The following is a 9,784-nucleotide window of genomic DNA, read 5'->3' as shown; positions in this document are numbered from 1 at the left end:
GCTGTGGTTCCAGAATCCCTTCCTCTCAAAAAAACATTCTGGACAATCCCCCTCGCTAAGATAGGGCTTTCTAGGTTCCAACTTCAGTGAGTATAGAGATCTTCCTAAGTTGTAAACATTCATGGAGTATTTTCAGCCAACAGAAAGTTAGGAGATCAGAAGTTCTGTAAAGTGAAAAAGGAATTATAATATCTGTCTTTTTACTTTCAGGATGCTTGTCTAAATATTTCTTATCGTCATTTTTTTTTTCAGTGAACAGATAGGATTCTAATTTTGCCAAGCGTTTCCTAATTGTCTCCAAATTCTTTAAATTAAATATAATGAATGCCGCATATTTAAAATATGTTTATAGGCCTATTCTTCAATTAAGTTTCTAATGATTTCGTTCCCGCTATTGTGACAAGAATGCGCATGGTGTCACCCACATGGGATCTAGGGTCAAACTACCTGGGTTTGAGTCCCACCTTTGCCACTTACCATCTGTGGCAGGCTACATTTTACCAGATGGCCACAGCAGTCCTCCTGTCCCTCATGCTCTTCTTATAAGAGGATATTGACTCCACTCTTATCAAGGTGGGGGGCAGATTTCTCCCCTTGAATCTGGACAGGTCTCTAATTATCAAGTAAAACTATGTGACTTCTAAGACTAAGTCTTAAGAGGCATATGTGATGAGGTTAAAAAAAAAAGGCGTATGTGGACTGTTACACAGTAACAAAAGGCACTAACTATTGATGCATGCACAATTGGATGGATCTAAAGGGCATTATGTGTTGTGAAAAAAAGCCAGTCTTAAAAGGGTACCTACTGCATGATTCCATTTATGTAACACTCTTGAAGGGATAAAACTGTAGGGTTGAAGAACAGGTGAGCTGTTGCCAAGGGACAGATATCGGGTGGGGGAGGGGTGAGTGTGACTATAAGGAAATAGCACAAGGGAGTCCCTTATTGGGACAGTATGGTATATTGATTGTAGTGATGATTATACAAATCTTAATGTGGAATTGAATTGCACAGAACGCGGGTGCGTGCACACACACACATGCACAAATAAGTGCGTGTCACAACTAGTAAAATGCAATGAGTTCACAGTCTAGTTGTGTTGTTAATTTCCTGGTTATGATACTGGTCTGCAGTTACAGGAAATCACTGTTAGGGGAAGCTGAATGATGGGTTCCTGGGACTCTGTTACTATATTTGCAACTTCCTGTTAGACTATAACCCAATATAAAAAGGTTTCTTTTCTTTTTTTTAAGGCAGTACAGCTTTCCTCTGTCCTCTCAGTATGCTTGTTTTTGGAGTCCAGCTGCGATGCTATGGTGCTGTCAAGGCGCCATGGAGAGGTCATTGTGTGGTTCTGTATGACAGCCCCATCTGGGGTCCCAGCCAACAGACACGTGAGTGGGGAAACAGCCACAGCTGCCATCTGACTGCGACTGCATGAGAGACCCCAGGTGAGAATCTCTAAGTAAGAACTGCCCAGCTGAGCCCAGTCAACCTCTAGTGAGGTAACAGTAAAGTAATGTTATTGTTTCAAGGCACTAAGTTTTGAGATAATTCATTAGGTAATGAAAGATGACCAGAACACCATCAATGTGATCTGGGCACCTCTCTGCCCCAGGCTTTTTATTTATTTATGAAAAAATAATAGTGCCTGCATTAGTTTATCACAAGCATGAAAAAAATAATCAAGTAAAAAGTCTAGGGCAGGGCTTAATGAGGTTCATAAATGTCAGCTCCAGTTATTATTACTGTGTATCCAAACTATAACAAAAGGACAGGAAGATGTGAAATAGCCTGTTTAGCTCTGGGTCAATTCCAAAATGACACTAAATGACTCATTCCCTCTTATCCCCAGAAATTGAGAGCCAGCCACAAGAACTTGGCAATGCAGTGGCTTCTATCTTGAGCACATCCTTGTATGACCTCTACCCTCTTGTTTGCCTGTGGGGTAAATGTTCATTCTAAAAATAACTGATGGTTCTATTAAGTTACCCCCTCTCCCTCAACTCCAGAGGGGGTAACTTTTTTCTTCTATGTGGGTTAAAAGTATTTGTGGGTGCTAATCTGCTCCTTGGGACAAAGAATATTCTTTTATGGAAAATGTCTGTTGCTTGAACAACATTTGAGCTAGTTGGAAGACCATTTTGTAATACACAGCATTAAAAAAGGCCTTCTTCCTTTCCCCAATTTGAGCACAGAGTATGCTAAATCAAAGCCCTCTTTTCACTGCACCATTAAAAAAAATTATCCTATAATTTCCACCCTACTTCTACCTCCTTACCACATCATTATTGTCCTTATGGGTCAGGACAGCAGACAACGTTTGTTTTTTTTTAATTGGAGTATAGTTGCTTTACACTGATGGTTTTTGTTGTTTGTTTTGTTTTTATTAGACAGCAGACGAATTTTGGAAGGAAGAATTGGCAGAAGGGGAGGCGGAATTAATTAGGAGGAGCATGGGGTCCTGAGGCCACCCCCAGGGAGTCTGAATGTCCCTCAAGAGTTAGTGCCTGGTCCAAAACCAAGGAGGGGTCATTTCACACAAAAGCGCTGACTACAGCTGCCTGGCAGGGCAGAGATGCACTCTGGCAATAGAAGCCCTCAGGCAGCATCTGGAAAAATACTTAGAACTTCAGACTTTGGAAACTGCCAAATCATTAACCCTTAGGTTTTAGTCCTTGCCTGTGATCTATATGGTTTTTTGGAGGTTGCCCTGGAATCTGGATCCACTATGACTAACTCAACCCAGTCAACCTTGTCTGTAATACTTAACCCCTAGACAGAAAGAAAAAAATGAGAGAGGAAAAAAAATTGATGTGTGAGATAGGGAGAGGCAGAGAGGGATACTAGGGAAAGCAGAGGGCTACACACACACACACACACACACACAGAGCTGATGGGACAGTTTCTACATCATCAATCTAAACTCTGTTTATCTGAATTACCACAAAACACCATTAAAATATAACCTGAGTTACATTTCCCTGCTGCAGCTGTAACAATGTTGTGATAGCATATCTCCTGATGTATCTGTGATTAATGGCCTTTATCACTAAGGTTTACACATCCAAGGTGGCTTTGAATCCAAATATGCATTTTATCTAGGAGATGCTGGGGAAAATATCATAGAGTTGCCTGAAAACTAGGACAAATATCTCAATAGCAAGAGAATCAAGAACTCCTGCTTTAGAAATGACCTGTTTTACTTTACAAAGCTCCACAGCTGGCCCTGACACTATCCTGACCCCACCACTGGGAGTTCTTAAAAGAATGACAGTGACACCAACCCTAGCTTAAGTATTTGAGAAAGTCTACAGGTTCTGAAGTGGAAGAAAGGAAGGAAGTTGAAAGTGACAGGTTGGATAGTGAACCTCAGAGAAAGTTTCTGTAAATGAAAATTGCTGATGGGGCATAAAGTAAGTAATATACCCTAAATTGCACCTGTTAGGGGTTACTTGCAATTCATCATCATTCTCCTCTTTATTAAATGGCTGTTATTAGCCGATCAAAACTTTGTGTAAATTTACTACATCTGGCGGCTTTTCCCTAACCCTCCTCTGTGGTTCTCAAACTTTAGCATTCCTAAGAATCACCTGGGAAACTTGTCTAACCTGGAGATTCCTAGGATGCTGCCTTCAATCTGATTGGGTAGATGGAGCCCAGGAATCTGCATTTGAATATCCAGTTGGGGGTTTTCAATTTAATTTTCCAGTTAGGTGTTCTGCGCATCCCTAGTGAGTCTCAGGTTCTTGAGGTCTGTGGTTCATGTTTTGAGAAATTCTGTGTAGCTGACTGAGAAGTTTGACCTCTATTCTGCTACTTATTAGCTGCCCTGGGCAAGTCACTTTTATTCTATGGGCCTCAGTTTCACCCTATAAAATGCAGTGATAGATGGTGGTGGGACTTAAATGCAAATGCACATAAAGGACCACATGCACAAATGTGAGTTCTCTCAACCTAGTTAGAAATTAAACACTTACTACGTTACTTCTGCAAGAAATTGTGTTCTAGTGGCAAACAACTGAATTATTCAAACTTTTGAAACATAGTCTGTTTGCAAGCTTGCAACTTCAACCTTGCATAAAGTTAACCTTATTTACAGAAAACCACATGTCTAGAAAACAATTTACTTTCTTTTATTTTTATTTATTTATTTATTTTTTTTTGGGGGGTACACCAGGTTCAATCATCTGTTTTTATATACATATCCCCGTATTCCCTCCCTTCCTTGACTCCCCCCCCCCCTCGAGTCCCCCCCACCCTCCCTGCCCCAGTCCTCTAAGGCATCTTCCATCCTCGAGTTGGACTCCCTTTGTTATACAACAACTTCCCACTGACTATTTTACAGTTGGTAGTATATATATGTCTGTGCTACTCTCTCGCTTCGTCTCAGTTTCCCCTTCACCCCCCGCCCCCTCCCATACCTCGAGTTCTCCAGTCCATTCTCTGTATCTGCATCCTTGTTCTTGTCACTGAGTTCATCAGTAGCATTTTTAGATTCCGTATATGTGAGTTAGCATACAATATTTATCCTTCTCTTTCTGACTTACTTCACTCTGTATAACAGATTGTAGTTCTATCCACCTCATTACATATAGCTCCATCTCATCCCTTTTTATAGCTGAGTAATATTCCATTGTATATATATGCCACATCTTCTGTATCCATTCATTTGTTGCTGGGCATTTAGGTTGCTTCCATGTCCTGGCTATTGTAAAGAGTGCTGCAATAAACATTATGGTACAAGTTTCTTTTGGGATGATGGTTTTCTTTGGGTATATGCCCAGGAGTGGGATTACTGGATCATATGGTAGTTCTATTTGTAGTTTTTTAAGGAACCTCCAAATTGTTTTCCATAGTGGCTGTACCAACTTACAGTCCCACCAACAGTGCAGGAGAGTTCCGTTTTCTCCACACCCTCTCCAACATTTGTGGTTTCCAGACTTTGTGATGATGGCCATTCTGACTGGTGTGAGATGATACCTCATTGTGGCTTTGACTTGCATTTCTCTGATGATTAGTGATGTTGAGCATCTTTTCATGTGTGTGTTGGCCATCTGTATGTCTTCTTTGGAGAAATGTCTATTTAGGTCTTCTGCCCATTTGTGGATTGGGTTATTTGCTTTTTTGGTATTAAGCTTCATGAGCTGCTTGTATATTTCGGAGGTTAATCCTTTGTCCGTTGTTTCATAGGCAATTATTTTTTCCAATTCTGAGGGTTGCCTTTTAGTCTTGTTTGTGGTTTCTTTCGCTGTGCAAAAGCTTTTAAGTTCCATGAGGTCTCATTTGTTTATTCTTGATTTTATTTCCATGATTCTAGGAGGTGGGTCAAAAAGGATCTTGCTTTGATGGATGTTATAGAGTGTTCTGCCTATGTTTTCCTCCAGGAGTTTTATAGTGTCTGGCCTTACATGTAGGTCTTTAATCCATTTGGAGTTTATTTTTGTGTATGGTGTTAGGAATTGTTCTAATTTCATTCTTTTCCATGTTGCTGTCCAATTTTCCCAGCACCACTTATTGAAGAGGCTGTCTTTTTTCCATTGTATACTCGTGCCTCCTTTGTCAAAGATAAGGTGCCCATATGTGTTTGGGCTTACTTCTGAGTTCTCTATTCTATTCCATTGATCTTCCTTTCAGTTTTTGTGCCAGTACCATACTGTCTTGATCACTATGGCCTTGCAGTATAGTTTGAAGTCAGGAAGCCTGATTCCACCAACTCCATTTTTCCTTCTCAAGATTGCTTTGGCTATTCGGGGTCTTTTGTGTTTCCATACAAATCGTAAGATTTCTTGCTCTAGTTTTGTGAAAAATGCCATTGGTAATTTGATCGGGATTGCATTGAATCTGTAAATTGCTTTGGGTAGTACAGACATTTTCATGATGTTGATTCTTCCAATCCAGGAACATGGTATGTCCCTCCATCTGTTTGTGTCGTCTTTGATTTCTTTCATCAATGTCTTAAGGTTTTCTGCATACAGATCTTTTGCCTCCTTAGGCAGGTTTATTCCTAGGTATTTTATTCTTTTGGTTGCAATGGTGAATGGGAGAGTTTCCTTAATTTCTCTTTCTGCTCTTCCGTTGTTAGTGTATAGGAATGCAAGAGATTTCTGTGCATTAATTTTGTATCCTGCTACTTTACTAAACTCATCAATTAGTGCTAGCAGTTTTCTGGTAGAGTCTTTAGGGTTTTCTATATATAATATCCTGTCATCTGCAAAGAGTGACAATTTTACTTCTTTTCCAATTTGGATTCCTTTGATTTCTTTTTCTTCTCTGATTGCTGTGGCTAACACTTCCAAAACTATGTTGAATAATAGTGGTGAGAGTGGACACCCTTGTCTTGTTCCTGTTCTTAGAGGGAATTCTTCCAGTTTTTCCCCATTGAGAACGATGTTGGCTTTTGGTTTTTCATATATGGCTTTTATTATGTTGAGATAATTTCCTTCTATGCCCATTTTCTGGAGAGCTTTTATCATAAATGGATGTTGAACTTTGTCAAAAGCTTTTTCTGCATCTATTGAAATGATCATATGGTTTTTATCCTTCAATTTGTTGATATGATGTACCACGTTGATTGATTTGCGTATATTGAAGAATCCTTGCATCCCAGGGATAAACCCCACTTGATCATGGTATATGATTTTTTTAATGTGTTGTTGGAGTCTGTTAGCTAGTATTTTGTTGAGGATTTTTGCATCTATATTCATCAGTGATATTGGTCTGTAGTTTTCTTGTTTTGTGACCTCTTTGCCTGGTTTTGGTATCAGGGTGATGGTAGCCTCGTAGAATGAGTTTGGGAGTGTTCCGCCTTCTGCAATATTTTGGAAGCGTTTGAGAAGGATAGGTGTTAACTCTTCTCGAAATGTTTGATAGAATTCGCCCGTGAACCCATCTGGTCCTGGGCTTTTGTGTGTTGGGAGATTTTTAATCACTGCCTCAATTTCTGTACTTGTGATTGGTCTGTTCATGGTTTCTATTTCTTCCTGGTTCAGTCTTGGAAGATTGTATTTTTCTAAGAATGTATCCATTTCTTCCAGCTTATCCAATTGATTGGCATATAGTTGCTTGTAGTAGTCTCTCATGATGTTTTGTATTTCTGAGGTGTCCGTTGTTACTTCTCCTTTTTCATTTCTAATTCTGTTGATTTGCATCTTCTCCCTTTTTTTCTTGATGAGTCTGGCTAATGGTTTATCAATTTTGTTAATCTTCTCAAAGAACCAGCTTTTAGTTTTATTTATTTTTCTTATGGTTTCTTTCCTTTCTTTTTCATTTATTTCTGCTCTGATCTTTATGATTTCTTTCCTTCTGCTCACTTTGGGGTTCTTTGTTCTTCTTTCTCTAGTTGTTTTAGGTATAAGGTTAGGTTGTTTATTTGATCATTTTCTTGTTTCTTAAGGTAGGACTGTATTGCTATAAACTTCCCTCTTAGAACTGCTTTTGCTGTGTCCCATAGGTTTTGGGTTGTTGTGTTTTCGTTGTCATTTGTTTCTAGATATTTTTTGATTTCCTCTTTGATTTCTTTAGTGATTCCTTGGTTGTTTAGGAGTGAATTGTTTAGCCTCCATGTGTTTGTATTTTTTGCAGTTTTTTTCCTGTAATTGATATCTAGTCTCATGGCATTGTGGTCTGAGAAGATGCTTGATATGATTTCAATTTTCTTGAATTTGCCGAGGTTTGATTTGTGACCCAAGATGTGATCTATCCTGGAAAATGTTCCGTGTGCACTTGAGAAGAAAGTGTAGTCTGTCGTTTTTGGATGGAATGTCCTATAAATATCAATTAAGTCGAGATGGTCTAATGTGTCATTTAAAGCTTATGTGTCTTTATTTATTTTCTGTTTGGATGATCTGTCCATTGATGTAAGTGGGGTGTTCAAGTCTCCCACTATTATTGTGTTACTGTTGATGTCCCCTTTTATAGCTGTTAGCATTTGCCTTATGTATTGAGGTGCTCCTATATTGGGGGCATAGATATTTACCATTGTGATATATTCTTCTTGAATGGATCCCTTGATCATTATGGAGTGTCCTTCCTTGTCTCTTTTAATAGTCTTTACTTTCAAGTCTAATTTGTCTGATATGAGTATTGCTACTCCAGCTTTCTTTTGACTTCCATTTGCATGGAATATCTTTTTCCATCCCTTTACTTTCAGTCTATATGTATCCCTTGGTCTGAAGTGGGTTTCTTGTAGGCAGCAAATAGAAGGGTCTTGTTTTTGTATCCATTCAGCCAGTCTGTGTCTTTTGGTTGGAGCATTTAATCCATTTACATTTAAAGTGTATATCACTCCAGTTCATTGAGTAATTAAACGTTCAAAGTTTCAAAATGGTTTATGATTAACATTATAGTAATAGTTTTGTGCGGCTTTTTATTTACATAAATAATATTATACAGTGAATATCATTTTGTAAGTTGCCTTTTCCTCTGTTTTTGAGACAGATCCATTTTGCAATGTAAATAGTTCATTTTTAACTGCTATATATTAAGGCTATATATATAAAGCCTCCTCAGGCTTTATATTTTTAATTTGTGCCTTTGAACCCAATGAAGTTTATATAAAAGAAAACACATACTATTAGCTACGTAAAAGATAAACCTATGGACTTGATTCCTATTATACTATTTATAGGCAAAAGAGTCAGTGGCTGGCTATTTCTCAAGGGTGACTGATACTTTATATAATTAAAATAACCATCTGCAAACCATTTTAAGTGGAAAAGCTTATGTCTTCTTGACTTTCAGAAGGTATCACATGCCGCCTTGTTTCTTATAGGAAGCACCGAATGCATTCCAAACATAGTTGAGAATCCAAAAATGCGTTAATGCCTGTGTAGAATGCAAGTTGTACGATCTGAATACCACTTCTATATACTAATGAGTCCATTGCTGGAGACTGTGAGAAAGGTATAACCTCAAGCCACTTCCTAAAAGAGAATTAGACTAGAAATAAATGTATGAGTAGGACAATTCCATCTTTTGATGTGTCTTAAATCTCCTCCTGTGCTCAGCTGGGAGTGAGTTAGTCATAACTGTGCAAAAGGGCAAGGATTAAAGCACTTGTACAGATAAAGATGTTTGTTATCTTGCCATAGCCTTAGGACATTTGAAGAATATAGAGTTAACTTGGGAAATAGACCCAAGTTAACTCCAAATAAACTCTGAAAGTCATTCCCATTATAGCAGTAAAAAAACTTACTAAAACACTGTAACAAACCCAATGACTCAAAACCCAATCTAGCAGTTTATTGCATGTCAACTGTATCTCAATAAAATTTCTTAAAACAAACAAACAAACAAACAAACAAAATGCCCAATCTGCCAGGTACAATTTGAGTATCTGGCAAAACCTGAACTATAAGAGAAGCATCCCAACCTAGAGGTTATGGGTCTTATGAGACACTAATACCCAGAGAGTGTCAGGATTAGAGGGTATACTTCATCTATTTGTTGGGTGAATTGTGTTCAAAGACACAAGGGAAAAAACTCCTCATATAAATAAGTTGATACCGATGGAAAAAACAGAATTAAATCTTTGACTGAGATCCAAGTTGTAGATTTCATGGAATAGTACAAGACTGTGTTAATTAATTTGCAGCAAACAAGTCACCAACATGCAGGCTCTTTCAAACAATAAAAATAGAAACATGAAAAACTCATTGAGTAATTCTAGTAAATGGAGTAACGGCAACCAGAAAATATGGAAATTTTTAAACAGGTGAGAGTAGCTCTAGAATATTAGAATCAAAATTCAGAATCAAAGTTTTCAGTTTCTATCATACAAAC

The sequence above is a fragment of the Hippopotamus amphibius genome, chromosome 8, assembly GCF_030028045.1.
Source record: "Hippopotamus amphibius kiboko isolate mHipAmp2 chromosome 8, mHipAmp2.hap2, whole genome shotgun sequence".
Taxonomy (NCBI): Eukaryota; Metazoa; Chordata; class Mammalia; order Artiodactyla; family Hippopotamidae; genus Hippopotamus; species Hippopotamus amphibius.
The sequence above is the reverse complement of the archived record's forward strand: the minus strand, read 5'-3'. Positions refer to the sequence as shown.